Source organism: Triturus cristatus, chromosome 1_1 (assembly GCF_964204655.1).
Source record: "Triturus cristatus chromosome 1_1, aTriCri1.1, whole genome shotgun sequence".
NCBI classification, from domain to species: domain Eukaryota; kingdom Metazoa; phylum Chordata; class Amphibia; order Caudata; family Salamandridae; genus Triturus; species Triturus cristatus.
Genome location: NC_140579.1, coordinates 615,312,663 through 615,338,567, shown reverse-complemented (window position 1 = coordinate 615,338,567; position 25,905 = coordinate 615,312,663). Strand labels below are relative to the sequence as shown.

The window sequence follows — 25,905 nt, the reverse complement described above, 5'->3', positions numbered from 1 at the left end:
TGGACACTGCTAGAAAGTCATATGCACCCACCCCTCATATCTCTGTCCACTGCTGGTAGTCATATGCAGCCACCCCTCATATGTGTGGACACTGCTGGTAGTCATATGCACCCATCCCTCATATCTCTGTCCACTGCTGGTAGTTATATGCAGCCACCCCTCATATGTGTGGACACTGCTGGTAGTCATATGCACCCACCCCTCATATGTCTGGACACTGCTAGGAGTCATATGCACCCACCACTCATATGTCTGACCACTGCTAGGAGTCATATGCACCCACCCCTCATATGTGTGGACACTGCTGGAAGTCATATGCACCCACCCACGCACCCCCTTGGAGCAGTACACTGCTGGCCTGGACCTACACACACCAATATGAAGGTAACATGCTGGGCCAGTCCTCTAAGCCCACATTCCTGGCGTGTGTATGCCTCGTATTAACGGAGTACGTGTGACACGCACCGTACCCACGCATTCATTGCGTGTGTACAGTCCGTATCACTGTTCTACTGTGCCGTAGGGGTACGTGTGACACGCACTGTACCCACGCATTCATTGCGTGTGTACAGTCCGTATCACAGTTCTACTGTGCCGTAGGGGTACGTGTGGTACGCACCGTACCCACGCATTCATTGCGTGTGTACGGTCCGTATCTCAGTTCTAATGGTGCCGTAGGGGTACGTGTGGTACGCACCGTACCCACGCATTCATTGCGTGTGTACGGTCCGTATCACTGTTCTAATGGTGCCGTAGGGGTACGTGTGGTACGCACCATACCCATGCATTCATTGCGTGTGTACGCTCCGTATCACTGTTCTAATGGTGCCGTAGGGGTACGTGTGGTACGCACCGTACCCACGCATTCATTGCGTATGTACGGTCCGTAGCTCAGTTCTAATGGTGCCGTAGGGGTACGTGTGGTACGCACCGTACCCACGCATTCATTGCATATGTACGGTTCGTATCACTGTTCTAATGGTGCCGTAGGGGTACGTGTGGTACGCACCGTACCCACGCATTCATTGCAGGTGTACGGTCCGTATCTCTGTTCTAATGGTGCCGTAGGGATACCTGTGGTACGCACCGTACTCACGCATTCATTGCGTGTGTATGGTTCATATCACTGTTCTAATGGTGCCGTAGGGGTACGTGTGCAGGGGTTGCTGGCCACGCCCCCCCAAGTGACCAGACACTGGTGGTAATGTATGACCTCCATATTATAGGTTTTCCTTTAGGTATGTGGTTTGTTTCCTGCCCCTCACCCCCACCCTGGCCCCTGGCTGTTGTTCTCACCTTCTGCGGCGTGTGCGTCGGGTCCAGTGCACCAGGTCGTAGGCTAGGATGACATGTACGATGGGGTTCATGGCGTGTACGTCGCGTACCGGGGCTCCGTTGCGTAGCGGTTCGCGTCGAACTCTGCTTTTCCGGCTGTGTTTGACTCCCGTAAAAAAAGAGCCGTACGGAGTGACGTACGGACAAATCGTACTTGCTGGGCCGGAAACCGCTGCCTGAATACGTCCGGACGTCGCGTACAAGCTGTTCCGGATCAGAATCGTAGGTATTTTTTCCATGTACGGTCTTTTGTACGATTCGTACGGAAATAGGCTTTCTGTACGAATCGTACTTCCTAGGTTGTAGGGACAGTTTACCGGGTACGAGTTGTACGGAGAAAACGCTCCGTACAACGATTCGTACAGCCTTTTCCCAGGATTGGAATCGGCCCCTAAATTTAAATAATTTTTTTAAAGTTAATTTTATTTAATATATTTAACATTATTTTTTATATATATGAAAAAACGATATTTTGTACATCAATATTTTTTACATCAATATTTTTTTTCAATATTTTTATACTTACCATTATAAATATAGGATGTCGAGATTTTTTATATCGATATTTATGAGTCGAGATTTTGTATGGGGATATTTTGGGCGTCGATATTCTATCAGTGAACCGGACATCACTTAAACATCCCAACATGGTTCAAACTTCCACAACTGATACTACTTTTTTCCCAAAGTTTTCAGGTTCAGCATCTTTCTTAACAGGAGTCATCCGGCTCTTCCTGGGAATCATATGAGATTTCACTGTGGAAACTTCAGCATTAGTATCTTGAAATTTAACACTCTGGCCTCTGATCTCTTTTACAAACTTCTCGGACTGTTCAGTTCCCTTCGCGATTTTAATAACTGCATTGAAGAGTATTCCATACCAGCCTATAAACTTTTCTGAATCTTTTTACTTTGGTCTTCATAATTATCTGATCTCTCAACACCTGTTCATAGGTTATACTTTCAAACACACAAGAAACTGCCAATGTCCGTAACATAGATACGTAATCCTCAATTGACTCCTCCTCCATTTGTGCACATGAATAAAATAAACACCTTTCCATCACTATATTGATTTTTCTTCCAAACCGGATCCCCGATATTTTGACAGCTCGTTCAAAAACATTCATTATCTCATCTCCCGCACCTTCCAAAGGAGGAAGATTATTAAAATCTTTTAAACCTTCTCCACCTAAACAATGCTTTAATAAAGATAGTTTCCTCTTTGCCAAGCAATTTTCATTCTCTAATATGTAGTGGAGCTGTGATACTGGCCAGTTTTATTATTAAATTGAGGAGAAGAACGTACAATATTACTGGCGTGCAAAATCAACAATACTACAGGTGTACCTATCACCAAAAATGCAGGTGCTAAAAAACAGTAGCTGTACAACACAGGTATGCCTGTCACCACAGAAACCGATTAATAAATACTACTAAAATGCCAAAATAGGGTGTGCCTGTCACCGTAAATACAGGCGTGTAGATAGAATGCTCTAAATAATAGTTGTAGCTGTTCATTTTCAGGTGTGCCTGTCACCATAGGTGCAGGCACGTAGACGCTTTAAAACTCTGAAATCAGGTGGGCCTGTAACCGTAGATGCAGGCAAAACACCAACGCGATAAATCTAGTCCTAAACTTTAGCCCGATCCAAAATGGCCACCAAGGAACGTGAGGGTGCATGATGACGCTGCAGCCGACACGTGCAGCCTCACTTCCCCTGTCACAAGCCTCAAGATGACAATGTGCACTGCACCGGTCTCCTCAATGCTTGCACCGCAACTAAGCAAAAATCCCTGCCATGGATACTCACGACCTGCAACCACTCTGGAGATTCGCCACAGCCCCCACGCCGCAGCAGAAGAGCCAACACTCCCCAACACAGTCGATGGCAATGCAGAACTCGCCAGACTCCACGCAGTACAAAGGTGAGTGCTGTCTTCCTTCTTCCCATCCCCGTTGCCAGTTTGGGTAGAGAAGAAGGGTCTCTCACTTCACGGCGTAAAACAAGTAGATTTAATGTCTAAGAAGAAATACAGCTTTACAACCACTAGCTGGCTCTACAACAGTACAATCCAAACGTCCCCTCCAAAATCCTCCCATCTCACACATTGCTAGCACCAGCCACCCACCAACTTCTACTACTAAGAACACTACACTTACCTCCTAAGACCCATTCCTAACTAGACCTAACTATTCTACTCTTGCGGCCCTTTGACTGCATCACCTTCCTAAAAACACCCCAGGCGGCAAGTCTCAAATGTAGCAAGCCCCCCACGCCCTCAAAGACCCTATTAGTCATATCATTTTGCTCAGCCTGTGAAATATTTATGTTTTATAAATAAAGTTAGTGCACGTGCCCTGGCAATCTTGCATCAGGCTGATCACAGTATCTATGCATCCATATTTCTTTTGTTGCACTGGTGCAGCCAATGCTTTACTGGTGAAGAGGAGCAACCAACCACCTGCCCATGGCCTCCTGGCCTCACATCCATCAGAGCGCACCTTCTCAGCGGAGCTGCTGCTTCATTACAATCCGACCACAGGCAGCACCGACTCTACAGCACATTGACAATAGAGCCCCATGCAAGTTTTCTGGCTCTGCCCCTACTCAACTAGCATTGAGTGCACCATGCACGCTATGTACGTGCAGCCTAACCTCGGGCTTACGTGCTGCTGGGCATCACTCAGGTGTCTCGCCGAACCACTCACGTTTGAGAATCTGTGTCTCCTTATGGAGTCTATCTCCTCTCCATTGGCAGGGCGCCTGATGTATATGCAGCCTCATGCGTGAGAGTGATTGAAAATTAGCAACACGCTTTACACTCCCAGATAGGACGCTTAACACAAGAGTTGTTATGGGCCTAACCTGCATAGCCGTTGTTACTAGAAACCATCAGGTATTTGACCTTTCACATGTGCCACTGTGATCTGTTCAGCTGGTTGGCACACCCTCATTACAAGCACCCCCATGGAAATTGTAGGTAGACAATGTTGAAACATGTTGCTGCAGAAGGGTCAGCGGATGACGAGGAAAGGCCCATGTCTGTTTAGCGAAGATATTTTCAAATTATCCAGAAGTCTTACCTAAGTAGGCCCACCGTACACTTATGTTACAGCTTATTGATTTATTTATTTATTTAGTTGCAGAGTTTTATATAGCGCTGGCTAGACCCGGAGGTATCAGAGCACTTTACATGAAGATCAGCGAGTTACAGGTTACAAAATTACATCAGTTACAGGAGCCAAGAATAAACATAGGAGAAAAACAGTGATTACACAATTACAAGAGATATTAACGCATAGCATAACCAAGACACACGTCAGATGGGGAATGAAAGGTAGAGGGGGAATGGTAAAAGGGGTAAGGAATGCAGATAGTGTCAGGCAGACCGGCAAGTGGGAAATTACTTCAGAGGGACAAGAGCAGACAAAGTGAGAGACAGACAAACCGGCTAGGGGACCAACGATCCAAAACACATGGGGCTGGTAAAGGGGAGGTGGACACAGGATCACAGCGGGAGGAGGAGCGGGAGGAAAAGGAAACACAACGGGGAGACGAGAAAAAAAATGATGTCCAATGTCCGGCTGGGTAGGTGACGGCTGAGGGGGTGAACCAGACCCAAACTCCTCTATAGCTGCCTGAACAGCTCCACCGGGCATCGGCCATGTTCCTCGGTCTGCTTTGAATGCCTGTGTTGCAACATTAGCAAATCAACTATGAAAGATTTTGATTACAATAAGCAAAAAAGGGCTCGAGGAGTTCATCAACAACTTTGAAGTTCACCTAAAACAACTCGCAAGCACCTGCACAATGACCTGAAGAAATATTTGTCCAGTTGACACAAGGATGTGCCTCAGCATAACCGCGAAAACTCATCCTCTGCAAGCCAAGGATATCTCTCTGTAACATCATCATACTTGGACGTTCACTTGAGCAGTCCAATTTCAGAGCAGTTCACATGGAGGCATATGCAATGCAATGGAAACCTCTTTCTTCTGTTGTATGTGTCTTGATGCTTTTGCAGTTGATTGATCACAATGTTTATGCATTTTTGTCCTCATTGTTGCACTACTGTATGCTAACTCTTCAGTGCCAATGACCATAACAACTGGATATCAGCATGTTTGGTTTACTTGCATGTGTGCTGCTAATATTTCCAGAACAGTGTGTCTCACTCATCAAAGCCATAAGCATGATAGCAAGGTATGGCCAACGTTTTTTGAAAGGTTTTACGGGCACTGATGAGGGAAGACGAGAGCGTAATGTGAGGACTGCTGGATATGGATCCATGGCTGTGGTGGATGGAGCCTAATAGGCCTCCACTGGCCCACACACTCAACTGAGCCAGAGTGTCTCTTTTCTTAGAACCCCAGTCACAATAAGCTGGAGGTCAGAGGCATACTTATGTGCTTGAAACAGGTATGCTATTTTGGCATCCATGTGGAAAAAGTGGAAATCCTCACACACCCCTTTAGTGTTTTGAATGAATGAGGGGTTTTAATTTGGACAAAGGGAGACGTGTCCGAAAAGGACTGGTTGGAAAATGTACCTATAGTAGTTGAGCTAGATGTGATGAGGAACTGAATGTGCCAGTATCCAGCAGAAGGGTGTCTGGGTAGGTTTGTATTTACAGGACAATGGACTGAGGCAAATACGTTGAACAGGGGATTTAAGGTGGTGCAAGACATGCCAGAAATGGTAAAGAGCAAACTGTACTAAGCCGTAGAAAATAGTGGGATTACTGGCCAGTTTGAGAGAATGGCCAATGAAGAACTTAAGAGTGTCTTGATGTACAGTTGTCAACAAAAGTTTGCAAAATTTCAAATGAGTCTTGATGTCTATTGTCCTCTGTAGTGTAAGTAAACAATTACATTAGACAGGATGACTCTGGGGTGGATTACACATGCCTGGATCAGGAGGTGGAACCAGTCAGAAGACGTGGTGTGGGAGTCAAAGTGGCAAAGTACGCTATTACTTGCAATATTTTTGTGGGCACGGGGAACCCCTATAATCTTACATCCCAAAACATGCCTCAGTAGCACGCCCACAGATAGGTGGATCAAGGACCTCAATTTCATGAGTCAATGTGTCCCGAGATAAGGTCCAAAACAACATATCAAAAATACAGTCAATAAATAAGGTTAGTCTATGGCGAAATTGTAACATGTATAAAGATATTGCCATGAAAGTGCTTAGCAACACAGCAATACAGATTTATGGGCAAAATCAAGAATCTTCTAAATCACAATGAGCAGCAAAATCAGTAAGTAATTGGACAGAATCCCTTGTAGCATATGAAAGGTCTGTGAATCAGCCCCAGATTTGAGGGTTTATATAGGAAATCTTCTCATAGAATAAAATGAAAACTGCAGAGTCATCATGGGTTGAGCAAAAGAATACAATTTCGGCATACCAGGGCACAGACGTAATAAATGTCATATTGCCTTACCATCCAAGCACTATCCCACTACTTGAATATTGATTCAGCCCCCTTCTATGCTAATGTTATCCATAAATGGGAGACCTAGCAAGTTCTAAAACAACAATGAACTATTGTGAATGAAAGCAATATAGCAGGCAAGCTGAAGAAACCTTGAAAAAAGTTACATTACTGAGCCCATGCCAAAGCATCTTCTTTGAAAACAGCAAAATTCGGAAATAAGCAAACATGACTTGCATTAATGCATGCAGCAGAAATAATAAATAATGAATGTGCAGGATGAGACATCCGTTTTGTAAAAAAATGGTGTTGAGGCCTAGCTGAGCTCTACTTAACATAAGCCAAGAAAAAACACTTTTAACAGATCGCAGCAAAATAGTTTCCAAGGCAACAACATCAGATACGTGTACACATGTAAATTGTAAGGAGATCCATATTATGCACATTGTTAATTGTCAGCTTCTGCTTCACTAGTAAGATCTTAGTATACAGTTAAAATAGGGCTTTGTGAATAAAGCAATGTCTATGGGGTGTTCTGTTTCTAGTTCAGTTACTGGCTATTGTGGGCTCTGAATGTTTCCCTGGTAGGCTGGAGTGGCTGGGCTGATTTATCACAGCCTACCTGGGCCAATATCACTCTCAGTCACCCCCAAAGGTTGAAGCAGAGGTAGGCAGTCAGTGGTCGCTTCAACACTGTAATGCTTCTCGTAAATCAACTTCCTCTGCCGGGCTACGCAGATTTCTACAAGTGCACTGTAGGGTAAGCATAGTCAGCTCAGCCCATTATAATAAAACTCATTGACCCTCTGGCTGAGTGGTGAAATGCGCATGCACAAATAATTAACTGACAGCTACATAGGCTCACCAACCTGTGCCTCCACCGACTAATATTTCAGGAAAGGTGAAAGAGTGGCATCTGTTGTCAAATGAAGACAGAGTGGGATATGAAGCTGCCCTAACTTCTGACTTCAATCCTTTTTCAATAAAGAACAACAAAAAGGTAAACACTAGCAGCCCCAGCCCATGCAGGATGCTTTACAGGAATGGGTAAAGGTCTCAATGATACTCCTAACCCCACCACTGTGAAATGAAGAAAAGCTGGATGAATCCGCTTTGCAAACAGCAGTGTCACTGGAATGTATTACAGGCTGAACCATAATAAAAGCAAGGCACAGCAGATCCAAGTTAACTAAGAAAATGTTTCATGAATGTCCTTCAGTATGTCTTGTTAGCTGAAGTTTCTGCTTGTGGGCCTAATTTTCACCTGACTTCATTCTGGGACACTTCTTTAAGGGACCAAGTTTAAGGGCCTCATGAATGGCACGTGTGGACAGGGTATCTGCCATGTTTGTGATGGAGTTAGTCCGTTAGGCGAGCGGTCATCTGAAGTAGAATCCACCTTGTAAAAGCACATAACATTTCTGATGCATTTTCATGCCACAAGTCAAATTTTTCTCATTTGCTCCATGGTTTATGAGAGCTGTAAACAAGAGACACAAATGACCAGGTTACACGAGGGACAATTCAGAAGGTATTACATGGAACCACAACTTCTTGGGGCACACAGGTTGTATGGTAATGAGCTATAATATGTGAAGTGAGCTATAATTTGTGAAATGACACAAGACTGTTAAAGAGTCCACCTGCATGGCTCTTGCATGAAACAGTCGCTAAAACACTAGTCCACTTTATCAGACTAGGCATCATTCTGAGAATGTTACCTTCAATACAGTCCATTGAAAGAGCAGTCTTGTAATCTCAGGGATATTAATTGTGTTTATTTTGAGAGGGTAGCTGTTCCTAAAGCCAAAATAAGGTAGACTGTGTGTGCTCTCAAGATGTGGTTGGTAGGATGGAGTGTGGGGAATTTCTCCTTTTGTATATAGTGCCCTCACACACCCTTTCGAGTGTCTTGCTTCATCATGGGGCGTTGCTCCTCGTGGGGGTGGCGCTGCAGTCCCCCACGGGCCCCGCAAGAGGGCTCTTTGTCGGAGATCTTTTGGTTGGAGACGCCGCAGTTGTGCATGGGGGTGTGTGGGCCTATCTGAAGGGAGGTGGGTGGTGCGTTAAAAATTACTGGATAGAGTCCAAGACCTTTATTCACGGCTCTACCTAGCAAAAGTTAAAATTTATAATCCTGGAGCTCCTCTTGGAGAAAAGAATAGAGAGGGCAGATGTGAAAAATAACTGCTGCTCTCAGGATAGTGAGTGGGAGTCCTACTGATGGGGGGTCAACATGTTTCGCGCTTAAGGGTGGGTCCTTAAGGGATCCCAATGCGCTTCGTCAGGACCAAGAATAAAAAGTGAGTGGAAGAAATGTGAATAATCAAAAACAGGTTTCTATAAAGTGCTGTACTGTAAACCTGTGGTACCTTAATAGTAAGGTGAAACAGCGTCCTCGCGCTGATAGGTTTTCCTTCTTATTTGGAAACCTTTACCCAACCTGGTAAGGTAGAGGAAAAAAGAGAGACACACGCATGGACAGAGGAGAGGGAAAACAATAAATGCACAATGAAACATAGCATCAAGTAATCATTATACATTGTGTGTTGTAATTACAATGTAAACAGCACAAGGTAGCATATATTCAAACCATGCTTCTAATAATGACATGCGAGTGTAATGAACTCGTTGTGAAAAATACTACAACATCGTGCATAAAAACCGCTATAGTAAAGTGAGAATATTGCTGTACTCAAGTGCCAAATACTTCAGTTATCCAGCAGTTTGTGTGAGATGAAAAACGCCGGTGGCACCGTGAGGACTGCTACTGTTATTATCGCGGTTTTAAGAGAAACGAGCAGTACACCTCTGTAGTGGAACACTCGTAATCGTGAAGAAATAACAAAAAAACTAAACTGAAAGATCAAGCCTACCCTTAAAGTGTAGGGATTTGGGCTCCATCAGCAGCGCGGAGTTGGCAGAAAGAGAGACTGATAAAAGGGAAACAGAGCGGTATGTCATGGACGTCGGTATCTGTCAAGATGTCACATGAAAACCGAGCGTATAGGCTCACCTCTTCGGTCTAAGTAAAATACTCACAAGTGCTCCTTAGCCCAGGACGTGGTAACCTACCCCTCCTCCGTATACCGCTGGAATGGATGAGGGACAATGTAAGGACGTGCTGCTTAAATATGATCTCCAAAAGTGCAGAGTTCCGTGTTGGGGCGGTCCCTGGGCGCTGGAAAGTGATGTCATGACGTTGCGTGATTGGTTGTCATGGTAACTCTGGGAAAACAATGACGCTACTCGATGACGTGGTGGCGTTATGTGAGTAATTGTCAATGTAATCGTGGGAATCGATTCTTGCCGGGAAATGTCGTAATGCACACTCCGTTGTTATGGTAATCGGGAATGTCTATGACGCGAGGGAGAATAAGTAGACGCGTTCATAGAGATTCGATTTTGTGTTTCCCAAAAAAAAAAAAAAAAATTAATAAAGTTTTTAGGTATTAAAACAAAGTGTTTCAGGTAATGAAAAAAGGGGTATGAGGAGAGCTAGTATGAGAATGTATCTCAGGTGTTCGTCCTCAGAGGCAATGAGGCCGTGGTGGCACTCCGGTATTGGAGAATGGCGCTAATCCAATACGTGTTTTTTTATTAATTAGGACAGTTGCGTAAGTATTGCAGTAAGTTTTTTATCCTCCCTCTGGTTAATTGCATGAAAGTGTATATCATGTATATGCCAAGGATGGAATTAGAGGGGAAGTCCCTGATAGGGGTGCGGTATAACAATAGTCAAGCTCCCATATGATCATTGTCTGTGTGGATGAATTCCACATAGATGTCACGTTAACTCAACCCATGGAATTTCATCATTCAAACCCCTGGTGTCGCATCTCAATCTGTGAACCCATCGTTGTTCATGTCTAAATAGAGTATGTTTTGTCCAGTGGGGATTGGAGACAATGATGGTCCATCTTAAACTATTCGCTGTGTGTCCTTGTTCTGCAAAGTGTGACAACAGTTTGGTGTTAGTTTTGCCTCGTCTTATGGTACTTTTGTGCTCCCCCATGCGGATTTTAACTGCTCTTGTGGTCATACCCACGTACCTCTTGTTATATGGGCAGACTATAGTATAGACACAGTTAGTCGTGTTACAATTCGTGTGTCTAGTTTGGCGCCAGGGTGTACTAAGGCCCAAGTCGATTTCTTTAGAAACCGTAGTTTCTGCACATGTTGAACATGAGCCGCATGGGTAATGGCCTACTACTGGTGGTAAAGACCAGAGTGTTGATTGGTGTGCGGATAGTGGTTTTGGCCTTGTATGTACCAGATGGTCTCTTAAGTTCTGCGTGCGTTTAAATGCAAAGAGGGGTGACGGGCCTGGTTCAAATGAACCTGAATTTAATATTGGCCAATGTTTTTTGATCACTCTCTGTACATTATTCGAGCTGGGAGTGAATGTGGTGACACATGTCATAGTGTCTAATTCAGATTTCTCTTTTATCTCAAGGAGAGCTGCCCTGGTGCTGTTTCTGGCTCTTTTATGAGCTTGACGAATAATGTTCTTTGGGTAATGTCGTTTTTCCAGATTGTCTCTGAGGAGATCAGACTGTATCTCAAACTCCTTGGTAGTGTCGCAATTCCTCCGGAGGCGTAAAAATTGGCCAACCGGAAGATTGTTCCTGAGTGCCCTGGGATAGTGGCTGTCGTAGATAAGGAGATTGTTCCTGTCTGTCGGTTTCTTGTAATTGGTAGTGTGAAGACAACCATTCTCCAATGAAATGAGGAGGTCCAGAAAGGGGATTGTTTGACGTGACCTTGTGCTAGTGAATTTTAAGTATGGGTTAAGAGTATTGACCCAATTGCAGAATTCAATGCATTGGTCTTCATTCCCTCGCCAGAATAAGAAAACATCGTCTATGTAACGACGCCATAGAAGAATGTGTTCCTTAAAGGGGTTGTTATCTCCTAGAATGTGTCTTTCTTCAAAATGGGCCATGTAAAGACATGCCAGACTCGGCGCGAATGTGCTTCCCATGCTCGTGCCTTGTATTTGATGGAAAAGTTGCGATTTAAAGGTGAAGAAATTTTCTTTGAGAGCCAGGGAAGCACAGTCGCAGATAAATGGAATAGGAGTTATGTAGGGCCATGGTTTGATGTTCTGGAGAGTGTCCTCTAGTACTTCCAATGTGGCATCCTGCGGTATGTTCGTATAAAGGGCTTCCACGTCCATGGTCACTAGGAAGTCTATTTTGTCTGCATCAGGAAAGAGATCAATAAGATTCAGGACCTCTGTAGTATCTCTCAGATAGGTGGGAGTCTGGCTCACCAAAGGGCGTAGGTAAAAATCGCAGAACTTACTTAGTGGTTCTAATACAGAGTTAATGCCAGAGACAATCGGACGGCCGGGAGGGGGGGTGACCCCCTTGTGGATCTTCGGGAGTGTATAAAAGTATGGGGTCCGAGGTTCTTCTGTAGTGAGGAAATTAGCTTCCTGTTGCGAAATCCAGCCCTCAGCGGATGCCTCGCTGACCATGCTCTTAATCCTCGTCGAAAGGCGTTTAGTGGGATCTTCTGTGATCACTTCATAGTAGGTGGTGTTGTTCAGCTGGCGGGTGCATTCTCTGTCATAAGTATCCTGGTTCTGAATGACAATGGCACCGCCCTTGTCTGCTGGTTTGATTATTATTTCCCGATCTTCGGTGATGGTACGGAGGATAGTTCTTTCCTCTTTGGATAGATTGTCATATGGTCGCTTCTTATTTAAGGCTCCTATGTCTTTAAGGACCGCTTGTTTATAAGTAAGGACCTCATGAGGTGTCATAGCTGTGGTAGGGGTGAATTTTGAAGGTTTTTTCAAACCCGTCTCCGTAGGGGGGTTGTCTGGTTTCCCTTGAAAAAAGGCCTTAAGTCTAACCTTTCGGAAGAACTGGTGAAGTTCTTGGTGTAACCTAAAAGGGTCTTCTTTGGGTGTGGGAACAAATCCCAAACCCTTTTCAAGTAGCATAGTTTCTTTTTCTGTAAGTGGTCTAGATGAAAGGTTCACCACTAAGGTCTCTGGCCTCTCGCCTGGCTCCGTAGTGTCATCGGTTCCTGGTCTTGCCATTGTACCTTCTAATATTAATTGTGTTTACATGTTTCAACTATGGAAATATGTGAAGGAGTGTTAATTAAAATATGGGTCACCACTCGGGCAAGATGGCCGCGTTCATGTGAAACTCCAGGCGGCGGCACTTGAGGTGGAGGCGCGATGGCGGCTTCCCAACTTTTAATTACCTCCCGACACCTGAAATACTTTAGTAATGCATGGCCACGGCGCTCATGCTTTTTGAAGTTTGGGAGGGCACGCATATCATTATTTAGGTGGCTCACGTCTTCTCAGGAATGGCCACCATTTTGAATGTTGGGCGAAGCATTACTTAACAGATGACTGCCTACTGCTACTTAGTTAAAGACATTCTCGTCATTTAAAGGCAAACTCTTTTTCAAGGCATTCTTCTCAATCTAGAGGCATGTTTCTCATTTTTAAGGCATTTTCCCACATTTCATGGAGAAATAGTATTATGTCATCTCTATTTTGATTTTTGGAGAGCTTTTTTGTTTCTTTTTTCCTGCAATAATACTTGCTTTACACTGACTGCATCTTTCTTGAGATTTTAGCGTATGGGCAGATCAAAAGGTCTTAATTCAGTATTTAAGTCTCTACTGGGCAATTCACAAAAGTGCATACTAGTGCAATCACTTTCCATTGCAATGGAGAAGAGTATACCCTCTTCTTCTTCTACTTTAAATACCATGACACCTCAATCTTCTACCAGTTAAGAGGCTTAAAAAAGACCTGCCTTCTCCTACTAAGTCGATAGCAGTGGTTTCGCTTGAACGTTTGCTGGAGGACATTAGAGCTTTGCACCCTTTTATGGAAGACACTAAAGTCAGGCAACAAACACTCAAGTGATAGATGGTCGCTTATGGAGGAATGTCTGTCTACGGCAGAGCAGCAACTCAATAATTTTAATGATACATCTCTTAAAGTAAATTCTCTCCAGGCACAGGTTTCCTCCTTACAATGGTAGGTCGAGGACCTTGAAAACAGAAACCGGAGGAATAATCTTCGTATTTATGGACTTCCTGAGGGCACAGATTTTTAAATCTTTTTTGCCCCAGATTTACAACTGCCAAAAAGTCTGTTACTCAACATTCAGAGAGCTCACAGACTGGGTTGTCCTCCTTCGAGTGCTTCACCTTCCAAGAGACCTAGAAGTGTCTTGTATTTTTTAGAATATACGGAGCTTATGCAGGTTACTTCTGCCACTAGATGTATCGAAATAATTTTTGGGTTATTTATTTAGTTGCAGAGTTTTATATAGCGCTGGCTAGACCCGGAGGTATCAGAGCACTTTACATGAAGATCAGCGAGTTACAGGTTACAAAATTACATCAGTTACAGGAGCCAAGAATAAACATAGGAGAAAAACAGTGATTACACAATTACAAGAGATATTAACGCATAGCATAACCAAGACACACGTCAGATGGGGAATGGAAGGTAGAGGGGGAATTGTAAAAGGGGTAAGGAATGCAGATAGTGTCAGGCAGACCGGCAAGTGGGAAATTACTTCAGAGGGACAAGAGCAGACAAAGTGAGAGACAGACAAACCGGCTAGGGGACCAACGATCCAAAACACATGGGGCTGGCAAAGGGGAGGTGGACACAAGATCACAGCGGGAGGAGGAGCGGGAGGAAAAGGAAACACAACGGGGAGACGAGAAAAAAAATGATGTCCAATGTCCGGCTGGGTAGGTGACGGCTGAGGGGGTGAACCAGACCCAAACTCCTCTATAGCTGCCTGAACAGCTCCACCGGGCATCGGCCATGTTGCTCGGTCTGCTTTGAATGCCTATGTTGCAACATTAGCAAATCAACTATGAAAGATTTTGATTACAATAAGCAAAAAAGGGCTCGAGGAGTTCATCAACAACTTTGAAGTTCACCTAAAACAACTTGCAAGCACCTGCACAATGTCCTGAAGAAATATTTGTCCAGTTGACACAAGGATGTGCCTCAGCAAAACAGCGAAAACTCATCCTCTGCAAGCCAAGGATATCTCTCTGTAACATCATCATACTTGGACGTTCACTTGAGCAGTCCAATTTCAGAGCAGTTCACATGGAGGCATATGCAATGCAATGGAAACCTCTTTCTTCTGTTGTATGTGTCTTGATGTTTTTGCAGTTGATTGATCACAATGTTTATGCATTTTTGTCCCCATTGTTGCACTACTGTATGCTAACTCTTCAGTGCCAATGACCATAACAACTGGATATCAGCATGTTTGGTTTACTTGCATGTGTGCTGCTAATATTTCCAGAACAGTGTGTCTCACTCATCAAAGCCATAAGCATGATAGCAAGGTATGGCCAACGTTTTTTGAAAGGTTTTATGGGCACTGATAAGGGAAGACGAGAGCGTAATGTGAGGACTGCTGGATATGGATCCATGGCTGTGGTGGATGGAGCCTAATAGGCCTCCACTGGCCCACACACTCAACTGAGCCAGAGTGTCTCTTTTCTTAGAACCCCAGTCACAATAAGCTGGAGGTCAGAGGCATACTTATGTGCTTAAAACAGGTGTGCTATTTTGGCATCTGTGAGAAGTTGGCCTGGTATATGATGTTCACATGGTCTGTACCTGGCCGGTGCTCCACTGTAAAGTCCATCCCCTGTAGGGAAATGGACCACCTAAGCAGTTTGGGGTTTTCACCCTTCATCTGGTTTAGCCACAAGAGGGGCTTATGGTCGGTCTGAATCTTGAAGTGAGTGCCAAACAAGTATGGCCTCAGCTTCTTCAGGGCCCACACCACAGCAAAGGCCTCCCTCTCAATAGCTGACCAATTCTTCTCTCTGGGGGTCAACCTTCTGCTAATAAAAGCAATGGGTTGGTCTTGACCATCTACATTAAGTTGTGACAGCACAGCTCCCACACCCAACTCAGAAGCATCTGTTTGGACAATAAACTCTTTGGAGTAGTCAGGACTTTTCAGGATAGGTGCAGAGCACATGGCCTTCTTCAGGTCATCAAATGCCTTTTGACAGCTTACTGTCCACTGAACCTTTTTGGGCATCTTCTTGGATGTCAGATCATGAAGAGGAGTCACTACAAGGTGGCCCAAATATACAACCTTACTCTGCCCTATCTGGCACTTTGTAGCCTTGATAGTGAGGCCTGCCCTTTGCAGAGCCTCAAGAGCCTTCTTCAGGTGGATCAGGTGATCCTCCCAGGTGGAGCTAAAGACAGCAATGTCATCAAGATATGCTGCACAAAAGTCATCCAACCCAGTAAGGACTTGATTCACCAACCTTTGGAAGGTGGCAGGTGCATTCTTCAGACCAAAGGGCATCACCAAAACTTGATAATGCCCACCTGGGGTTGAGAATGCTGTTTTGGCCTTGGACTCCTCAGCTAACCTGATTTGCCAATAGCCAGCTGTCAAATCAAATGTGCTCAAAAACTTAGCAGAAGCCATTTTATCTATGAGCTCATCTGCCCTTGGAATAGGATGTGCATCTGTCCTAGTGACAGCATTGAGTCCTCTGTAATCCACACAGAACCTCATCTCTCTCTTGCCATCTTTGGTGTGAGGTTTGGGGACCAGAACCACTGGGCTAGCCCAGGGGCTCTCTGAGGGTTCAATGACACCCAGTTCCAGCATTTTGTGTACCTCAGCCTTTATACAGTCCCTGACGTGGTCAGGTTGTCTGTAAAGTTTGTTCTTCACAGGCAGACTGTCACCAGTGTCCACCACATGGGTACACCAGTCAGTTTGACTAGGTATCAGTGAGAACATATGTTGAAATGATTGTAGAACCTGTCTACATTCAATCTGCTGATGGTCAGTGAGGTTGCCTCCAAGGGTCACTCCTTCAACTGAGCCATCTTCAGGGTTCTGAGACAACAAGTCTGGGAGAGGGTCACTCTCTTCCTCCTGTCCCTCATCTGTAGCCATGAGCAAGCCCATGTCTGCCCTGTCAACATATGCCTTTAACCTGTTAACATGGAGTACCCTGTGGGGACTCCTGGGAGTTCCTATGTCCACCAAGTAGGTAACCTCTCCCTTCTTTTCCAGGATTGTATGGGGTCCAGACCATTTGTCTTGGAGTGCTGCTGGGGCCACTGGCTCCAACACCCATACCTTCTGTCCTGGCTGAAACTCAACCAAGACAGCCTTTTGGTCATGCCAAGCTTTCTGTAAGGCCTGGCTTGCCTCAAGGTTTTTGGATGCCTTCTCCATATACTCAGCCATCCTGGAGCGGAGACCAAGTACATAGTCCACTATGTCTTGTTTAGGCTTTTTGAGAGGTAACTCCCATCCTTCCTTCACTAAACACAGTGGGCCTCTTGCAGGGTGCCCAAACAACAATTCAAAGGGGCTGTAGCCAACTCCTTTTTGTGGGACCTCTCTGTAAGCAAACAGAAGGCAGGGTAGAAGGATGTCCCATCTTCGCCTGAGCTTTTCAGGTAATCCTTTGATCATACCCTTTAGGGTCTTGTTGAATCTCTCAACAAGCCCATTGCATTGTGGGTGATAAGGAGTGGTGAACTTGTAGTTGACACCACATCCCTTCCACGTAGCTGTCAAGTATCCTGACATGAAGTTGGTACCTCTGTCAGAAACCACCTCCTTAGGAAACCCCACTCTGGAGAATACTCCTAGCAGGGCCCTGGCCACAACAGGAGCTGTAGTGGTCCTAAGGGGAATTGCCTCTGGATACCTGGTGGCATGATCCACTACCACCAGTATAAATCTGTGCCCAGATGCAGTGGGAGGATCCATGGGACCCACTATATCTATTCCCACTCTTTCAAAGGGGACCACCACCACAGGTAGTGGTATTAGGGGGGCCTTTGTTGTGCCACCTGATTTGCCACTGGCTTGGCAGGTTACACAGGAGCGACAAAACTCCTTGGTATCTTCATTCATGTGAGGCCAGTGAAAGTGAGGGACAAGCCTGTCCCAAGTCTTGTTCTGGCCTAAGTGTCCTGATAGAGGAATATCATGGGCCAAGGTAAGAAGGAAGCCCCTAAATTGCAGAGGTATAACCAACCTCCTGGTTGCACCAGGTTTTGGGTCTCTAGCCTCTGAATAAAGGAGCCCATCATCCCAATACACTTTATGGGTACCTTGAGCATTCCCAGCAGCCTCAGCAGCAGCCAGCTGTCTGAGGGGTTCAAGAGATGGACAGGATAACTGAGCCTGCCCCAAGTCAGCCCTGGAAGGTCCCCCTGTCCCCAGAAACTCAACCTGATCAGGTTCAAGCTCTTCAGGGACAGTTCCTTCAGGGTCCTCTAGATCATCTTCCTGGGAAGGCTGATCATCACTTGGAGGCAGGGGGGAAGGCACAGCCTTAACCCTCCTGTTCTTCTTCTTGGTAGGTGCTTGGTCCATTGTTCCAGGATCCAAGACCTGTGGTTCAGTAAGGCACTTTTTGGCCTGTGACCTGGTCACAGCAAGGACATGTGGTGATATACCTAACATCTCTGCATGTGTCCTGTACTCCACTTCTGACCATAGAGAACTCTCTAGGTCATTGCCCAACAAACATTCTACTGGGAGGTCTGCACTAACCACAACCCTTTTGAGGCCAGTTACCCCTCCCCATGAGAAGTTAACAACTGCCACACTATGTGAAGTAGTGGCATTGCTGGCATTGGTCACCAGGTAGTTCTCACCTGGTATGTACTGTCCAGGGTCCACAAAGCCTGGTGTCACCATAGTGACACTGGCACATGTGTCCCTGTAGGCTTGAGCCACTTTTTCATTTATTAAAGGAGTCTGTCTGTACTTGCCCAGGTTACTGGGGCTCACAGTCAGGGACAAATCTATGTCCCCATCACAGATCAAGACTGCCTGTATCAGGGTTCTGTCTAAGTCAGAATCTCCTTCAGTTCCCATAGTGATTCCCACTACACCCTTTGTCTGGGGACCAACACTGCTAACAGTAGTACTGGGAGCAGGTGCCTTAGGGGCAACAGTGTTGGGGGCTCCACCCTTCTTACAATCACTAGTCCAGTGAGTTGTATTCTTGCAAGATTTGCACCAGGGTTTCTTTGGACCTTCTTTCTTCTTCCCTTTAGGTTGGGACCCACCCTCGTTAGTACTAGTTTGGGGCCCTGTTGAAGACTTCTGGTCTTTGGATTTCTGATCTCCACCCTTTTGGTCTGTTTTCTTCTGATCACCCCCTTGGCCCTGGTTCTGGTTCTTTTGCTTAACCCTGGTTCTGACCCATTTGTCTGCCTTCTTTCCCAATTCTTGGGGAGAGGTCAGATCTGAGTCAACCAAGTGTTGATGCAGTTGCTGGTTCTGACAGTTATTTAAAATCTGTTCTCTCATCATCAAATTGTACAATCCTGTATAATCAGATACCTTACTTCCCAGCAACCAACCCTCCAAAGCCTTAGTGGCACATTCAATGTAGTCAGACCAGTCCTGAGTCTGTGTCTTCTGGGTGTCTCTGAACATTAACCTGTACTGTTCAGTGGTTAAGCCTAACCCATCAACTAGGACACTCTTCAGGGCTCTGTAGTTTCTGACATCCTCCTCTCTAACAGTGAGGAGTCTATCTCTGCCTCTACCTTCAAAGGAGAGCCATAAGATTGCTGCCCACTGGTCTTCAGGAACCTGCTGCACTTTGCAGGCTCTCTCAAGAGCAGTCATCCATTTGTGGATGTCATCCCCACTTTTGTAGGGGGGCACAACCTTGGACAGGTTCCTATTGTCAAAGACCCTATCTTTGTCCTTAGGGACAATGCTGCCACCAGTGGGTATAGACCCACTCTCCCTAGGTTGCCTAGCCTTACTCAGTTTCTCTTCCATCAGAGCTACTTCTAGCTCCTGTCTCCTGATTCTCAGCTGAGCTTCCTGCATTCTGGCCTCATGCTCCCTCCTCTGAGGGTTGGTCATCCTTCTTCTGGAGTGACCTTGAGAGCCTCTAGAGGCATGAGAAGCATTAGACTCACCTGAGTGATTCCTCTGCCTCCCAAGCCCCTGGTTAAGTCCACTGGGGAGATCCAATGGGATGATCCCATTGTCAGTCCCCAATAGCCTTAGTTTAGCTGGGCCACGTATAACATTTGTCACTGGGCTAGTTCTCCCTTCATCCCCACTACCTTCTGTATCAGTACCCTTATCACTCTCATCCTCTGTAGTATGATTCTCATCTAAGGGGTGACTATTGGAAAGGGGTACCTCAGTAGCATCTTCAGAAGGGGGGCCTCCTGTTCCAGTCCCTAAGGGGCCTAACTGGGAGGCTTTCTTGAGAGCTTTCTGATCTTCATCAGCTTGTAAAAGCTCCCTGAGTTCAGCAGAGGTAGGGTTCTTGGGCTGTTTAAGGCCCCTGATATATGCCAACTGCCTGAGCTCATTTTGGTTTAGGGTAGCAAAGATGGATGGTGCCCTCTGGGGGTCACTCCCAACAGAGATGGGTACATTGGACCCCTCTGCCCCAGCCATTGCTCTTAAGTGTGGGTGGATATGTTGCAATCTACCTACACTTGGGTTTTCCTACTAAACCTATCTAGTAGTTGTAGTCAGGGTGTGCTACTCTCTTTGCTCTACAACAACTAAGTTCAGTAGAACTTAAGTATATCTATCTATCTTGTTTTATATGTACCTACAGGTACCTATGTGATCTTTCAATTGGTAACCAAGAGATTACAATGGTAAAACACAGCAAGCTCAAATCCCACCGCTGCCACCAATGTGAGAATTTGGCCTGGTATATGATGTTCACTAGTTAAAGTGACCACCTTGTACCATGCCAAGCAACCCTTATGGTGTGGTTGTAAGTCAACCTTTTCGGACTAGCTGCCCTAGTGGTAGCGTAGGCTAAGCAGTCTTTGAGGCTAAACTCGTTAAAGCGTGTTAAGCAGGCTGTTTTACCAATTGCAACCCCCCTTTATACCAATGAAAGGACACCACACAGAAATATATTCTAAATATATATGTATTTATTTCTCAAAGTATCCCCTAGACTCTTTATGAGCACAGGAGCACAAATCGTTAAACAAGACAACGTTATAATGTACAGAAGTTGCACTTTATATGGATGTTCCCTGGTGGCCACTCAAACCATATACTAAAATAGTGGTATAAGTACCACGAACAGGAAAGGGAAAAGGCCTAGGGCCTCTAGAATCGCTGGGCCTACAAGGAGCTAACTTCAGTTAGTGACCAGGAGGTCCACGGGTCGCGTGTGCAGTGAGAAAAGTTACACGCGGGCTCCCATAGGTTTTCAATGGGTGCGTAAAAGTTAAAAAGTTACTGCAGAAAGGGTCTTCTGGATGGACTACGATTCAAAACACAGACACTAGAGATGTTTCTCTACACTTGGGCACCGGAGTGCCAGCTTTACCTCACCCACAGGAAGCGGGTGCATAGGTCTCGAAGTGCGTCGGGTTTCTTCTATCGATTCAATGGAGCCTGATGACAAAGATGCTGCAGGCGGTCGGTCCAGAAGAGATGCGGTGGATCCAAGGGTGGATCGGAGTTGTAGAAGACCTGAAAGCAGAGGGGACAGTGTTCACAGTCACTAGCCAGTGACCGGCGTGGCACCAGGTAGGTACCAGGCGATGTCGGGTGCAAACAGGTGGTTAGGTGTAGCTTGTCTCCGCAGCCACGTGGTCCCTGAAGGTCGACGACGTCCAGGAGTCGGGTCACGAGCTGTCCCACGCAAGCTCTCGCTGTCGGCGGTGTCGGCGACTCGAAAGAAGCAAACAAGCCTTGGCAAAGGCAGGAGTCGTGGAAAGAGAGGAAAGCTGATTGTTCTGACCAGCAAGGTCAGAGGGGCTGCTCTTTTGGAGAGCAGCTAGGGCCAGTCTGGAGCAACCAGACCAGCGTCGTTGATTTCAAAATAGGTCACCAAAATGGCCACTAGCCAACGGGCCAGGGACCGGGCAGGCGCGTCGAGATGCAAAGTGCAGAGGGGCCCCACGCAGATCGTGGAGATGCTGGAGGGCTCACCTTTGGTGCAGATGCTGCTCGGTGGTTGGGCTTCTCAGGACCCAAAGCACAACTTGGAGGGAGCCTCTGTCGGTCTTCCAAGATGGCTGGCTCCACGTGTCTCGGTGCCTCCACGGGTTCCTTCTTTGCAGGGACTGTGAATCGGGCGGTGAGAGGTCTGGAGGTCCAGGTCTTGTCGGGCTCTGGGCTCGGGCTCCGGCAGGAGGCGGCGGCAAAGCAGACGTTGAATAGCTGGTTGGTGCTTGCGTTAGCAAGATGGTCACTCCCTGACCATAGGGGAGATTTCCTTCTGTCCTCTGTGCAGCAGAGCGTCGAAGTTCCCGTCTTCTTCTTGTGGTTAAGTTGATTCCAGGATGTCTGAAGTCTTAGGACACAGCTCCTACCTTTAAGCGGATTCTAGGGGCCGGACTACCTGCTAGGTCCCTCCCTAAGGGTGGGACCAGGAAGGGGGGTGGTTACACCCCCAATCCTTTGTCCAGCTTGCCCCAGGTCCGGGGCTGGTGTGCCCCAGGACCGGATTGAACTGGCATATGCACCGAGGCTCCTTGTGAGCCTCAGGCATTTCTGGTTTCTTTCAAGCCCTACCTGACCAATACACAAAATCCTGTCTGGGGTGGTGCTCGCACCTCCCCTGGCAGGAAACCCTTTGTCCACGTCTCCCAAGCTGGAAGGACTCCCAGCAGCAGGAGGGCAGACTTGTGTCTGGGGTGGCAGCATCCATTTTGTGGAGCTGAGGCTATGTCTGATTTTACCCGGGTTTCAGGTACTGTACATGTCGTGTCCCTCTAGAAGGGTGGAATGCTAACCCCGTCGCCAGAATTGGCGAGGGGTTAGTATTCCAATTCGTATGACACCTTAATCGACATGTTTTGATAAAGCCAAACCAAAGATAGCATTTAACCGCGAGGTTCATAATGCACTTAAGAGTATATGGTATGACGATATCTGGAAACGGTAGAAGGAAGTTGTTCCGACCACTGCAGACAGGCTCAGCTCATGCCAGAGCACCATCTCACATGGAACCAAGCACTCTGCCTTCAGGATTGTCAAGGCCTGCCATAGGAGTGACTTATAGGTTACCAGGTGTCCCATCTAAGGTTAGGTATAGGTATACTACACCTAAGTAAGAGGTGGTTACACCAACTTACCCCAGCTGAGTGATCAGCCAGTTGTGTCAAATTTGTTAGGCCAAGCCAGGGGTGGCATAATACATGCTTCAGCCCCTGGCAGGCCTTAGATACACCAATGCCCTGGGTACCTAGTGTACACTGGTACAGGGGCTCACAGGGTGATCCAATTCCATTTGGTTATGCACCTAGGGTGCATAGTGTCAATTTAGTTAGAGAGAACAGCAGGCTGGGGGTCTGATTAGCAGGCCCACAGCCTCAATATGTCAAAAACCAGTGAAGCAAAAAGCAAAAATTTGGGGTGACCATAGGATAGCAGACCCTACTCTCCTACAGCATCCATGTGGAAAAAGTGGAAATCCTCACACACCCCTTTAGTGTTTTGAATGAATGAGGGGTTTTAATTTGGACAAAGGGAGACGTGTCCGAAAAGGACTGGTTGGAAAATGTACCTATAGTAGTTGAGCTAGATGTGATGAGGAACTGAATGTGCCAGTATCCAGCAGAAGGGTGTCTGGGTAGGTTTGTATTTACAGGACAATGGACTTAGGCAAATACGTTGAACAGGGGATTTAAGGTGGTGCAAGACATGCCAGAAATGGTAAAGAGCAAACTGTACTATGCCGTAGAAAATGGTGGGATTACTGGCCAGTTTGAGAGAATGGCCAATGAAGAACTTAAGAGTGTCTTGATGTACAGTTGTCAACAAAAGTTTGCAAAATTTCAAATGAGTCTTGATGTCTATTGTCCTCTGTAGTGTAAGTAAACAATTACATTAGACAGGATGACTCTGGGGTGGATTACACATGCCTGGATCAGGAGGTGGAACCAGTCAGAAGAAGTGGTGTGGGAATCAAAGTGGAAAAATGCGCTATTACTTGAAATATTATTGTGGGCACGGAGAACCCCTATAATCTTACATCCCAAAACATGCCTCAGTAGCACGCCCACGGATAGGTGGTTCAAGGACCTCAATTTCATGAGTCAATGTGTCCCGAGATAAGGTCCAAAACAACATATCAAAAATACAGTCAATAAATAAGGTTAGTCTATGGCGAAATTGTAACATGTATAAAGATATTGCCATGAAAGTGCTTAGCAACACAGCAATACAGATTTATGGGCAAAATCAAGAATCTTCTAAATCACAATGAGCAGCAAAATCAGTAAGTAATTGGACAGAATCCCTTGTAGCATATGAAAGGTCTGTGAATCAGCCCCAGATTTGAGGGTTTATATAGGAAATCTTCTCATAGAATAAAATGAAAACTGCAGAGTCATCATGGGTTGAGCAAAAGAATACAATTTCGGCATACCAGGGCACAGACGTAATAAATGTCATATTGCCTTACCATCCAAGCACTATCCCACTACTTGAATATTGATTCAGCCCCCTTCTATGCTAATGTTATCCATAAATGGGAGACCTAGCAAGTTCTAAAACAACAATGAACTATTGTGAATGAAAGCAATATAGCAGGCAAGCTGAAGAAACCTTGAAAAAAGTTACATTACTGAGCCCATGCCAAAACATCTTCTTTGAAAACAGCAAAATTCGGAAATAAGCAAACATGACTTGCATTAATACATGCAGCAGAAATAATAAATAATGAATGTGCAGGATGAGACATCCGTTTTGTAAAAAAATGGTGTTGAGGCCTAGCTGAGCTCTACTTAACATAAGCCAAGAAAAAACACTTTTAACAGATAGTTTCCAAGGCAACAACATCAGATACGTGTACACATGTAAATTGTAAGTAGATCCATATTATGCACATTGTTAATTGTCAGCTTCTGCTTCACTAGTAAGATCTTAGTATACAATTAAAATAGGGCTTTGTGAATAAAGCAATGTCTATGGGGTGTTCTGTTTCTAGTTCAGTTACTGGCTATTGTGGGCTCTGAATGTTTCCCTGGTAGGCTGGAGTGGCTGGGCTGATTTATCACAGCCTACCTGGGCCAATATCACTCTCAGTCACCCCCAAAGGTTGAAGCAGAGGTAGGCAGTCAGTGGTCGCTTCAACACTGTAATGCTTCTCGTAAATCAACTTCCTCTGCCGGGCTACGCAGATTTCTACAAGTGCACTGTAGGGTAAGCATAGTCAGCTCAGCCCATTATAATAAAACTCATTGACCCTCTGGCTGAGTGGTGAAATGCGCATGCACAAATAATTAACTGACAGCTACATAGGCTCACCAACCTGTGCCTCCACCGACTAATATTTCAGGAAAGGTGAAAGAGTGGCATCTGTTGTCAAATGAAGACAGAGTGGGATATGAAGCTGCCCTAACTTCTGACTTCAATCCTTTTTCAATAAAGAACAACAAAAATGTAAACACTAGCAGCCCCAGCCCATGCAGGATGCTTTACAGGAATGGGTAAAGGTCTCAATGATACTCCTAACCCCACCACTGTGAAATGAACAAAAGCTGGATGAATCCGCTTTGCAAACAGCAGTGTCACTGGAATGTATTACAGGCTGAACCATAATAAAAGCAAGGCACAGCAGATCCCAGTTAACTAAGAAAAAGTTTCATGAATGTCCTTCAGTATGTCTTGTTATCTGAAGTTTCTGCTTGTGGGCCTAATTTTCACCTGACTTCATTCTGGGACACTTCTTTAAGGGACCAAGTTTAAGGGCCTCATGAATGGCACATGTGGACAGGGTATCTGCCACGTTTGTGATGGAGTTAGTCCGTTAGGCGAGCGGTCATCTGAAGTAGAATCCACCTTGTAAAAGCACATAACATTTCTGATGCATTTTCATGCCACAAATCACATTTTTCTCATTTGCTCTATGGTTTATGAGAGATGTAAACAAGAGACACAAATGACCAGGTTACACGAGGGACAATTCAGAAGGTATTACATGGAACAACAACTTCTTGGGGCACACAGGTTGTATGGTAATGAGCTATAATATGTGAAGTGAGCTATAATATGTGAAATGACGCAAGACTGTTAAAGAGTCCACCTGCATGGCTCTTGCATGAAACAGTCGCTAAAACACTAGTCCACTTTATCAGACTAGGCA

General features: G+C 45.6%; 1 long non-coding RNA gene across 2 annotated transcripts in view; it reads left to right on the top strand.

Annotated features, from left to right (window-relative positions):
* Window positions 1-3,141: 3,141 nt before the first annotated feature.
* The window catches only part of LOC146870719 (uncharacterized), an 86,498-nt gene continuing 63,734 nt past the window's right edge, over window positions 3,142-25,905 (top strand). For both annotated transcript variants that reach the window (XR_014959444.1, XR_014959443.1), the window contains exon 1: window positions 3,142-3,264. This is a non-coding gene — a long non-coding RNA (uncharacterized LOC146870719). The remainder of the gene's footprint in view (window positions 3,265-25,905) is intronic.